The sequence below is a fragment of the Phalacrocorax carbo genome, chromosome 5, assembly GCF_963921805.1.
Source record: "Phalacrocorax carbo chromosome 5, bPhaCar2.1, whole genome shotgun sequence".
Taxonomy (NCBI): Eukaryota; Metazoa; Chordata; class Aves; order Suliformes; family Phalacrocoracidae; genus Phalacrocorax; species Phalacrocorax carbo.
The window spans coordinates 4,753,321-4,754,809 of NC_087517.1; positions in this window are offsets into that span (position 1 = coordinate 4,753,321).

Sequence of the window (1,489 nt, forward strand, 5' to 3'; positions counted from 1 at the left end):
AGTGCAAGAAACACATTCATCATTAAACCTTATTTGTAGGTATTTAAGACTGAAATAGAACCAGGCCTAGGACGAGGAAAAAGATTTTTTAAAATGCATTTGACTTATTGGTGTGTAAAAGCAGCTCTTATCTAATGCAACTTCTTTTTCTTCTTCTTTCTGAGTGTGGCAGTATCTCAGTATATAGGTACGTTTAGCAATTTCAGTCCTGCGTGGACTTTGGGTCTAATACTCAAAGCCTGAGCACACACAGCTCTTGGTGAAGTTCTTCATGTTTTGACGCAGCAGAGTTTGGAGGTAGGAAGCTGTGCTCTTGCGTCAGACGTGCTTTTCCCAGTATCCTTACAAAGAGTGCAAAAATAATTACACCTGACCTCAGCTCAAGCACATGAGTAACACCAGGGGATTACTCAACATCTGATTTCAAGACTTTGAATCATCAAGGCCTTGATTACCACAATGGCAACTTTAAAATGTCACAGCACCGACCGCTGCTGTGCCACACAATATTGTTCTTTTCTTTCCCTGTTAAGAAGAGGTTTGTTCATTCATGTTGCAAATAAAGAAACATCTTTAGGCCCGAATCGGCAAACAGTGAAGTCATTAAACAACTGATGTCAACTCACATGAGCAACGTTATGAGCTTGAACAGTAAAAGCAAAACCAAAGCCTTAGTGAACAACCTATGACAGCCTCAGGGTGACAACACTGAAGTCAGTGGAGTGCTTTGTAAGTTCAAGACACAAATGAAGACATTCTTGTGTACGTGTCCAGCCAAACGGGAGTATGGATATTAATTCCTAACAAAGATGGTTACATATTTTTACCCAATAAAGTATTCAGCAAATATGATACTATTTTGGAGCACATAATGAAAAGGTCTCCTTTTATATCTTTACCCAGGCCTAAATGAGATAAGAGCCTTTGATGTATCTTGGACATTTGGCTGACAAATAATGAAGCTATAAGAGTTTGAAAATCCTGTACAGTGCATGTGCAGTCCACTGGCTCCAGACATACATCTACAATCTGGAGTTGTGCAGCCAGAAATAAACACAGCTGTGTTTATCTGAATGTGTGATCCCATGTACATGGTAGAAAGTTCAAATAAATGCACTCAGTGCGATGATGCTGTAAATGCAGCGAGTGCATTTGTCAGATGTGTGGTGATGCAATCTCTTAAATAAACAGACTGAGCTGTTTGACTCCTGAGCTACATAGACACAAAAATATATGTACATTAATTGAAGCCAATAAAATGAAATCCAAAACAGCTATAAGATCTTAATTGAACCTTAACTGAAAATTCCCTTGTTGTTCTTACACCCAGAATAAACAAGTTCTGTGCATTGGTATTAAGCGTATGGTGTGTAAGTTTTAGACAATAATAGACCAATGCAATAGATAACCGTCAGTTCTGGCTTTAGTAGATCAATCCTGTTTTTTCCTAAGGTGGCCCATTGTCTAAAACCAACCCTAGAAATTATAG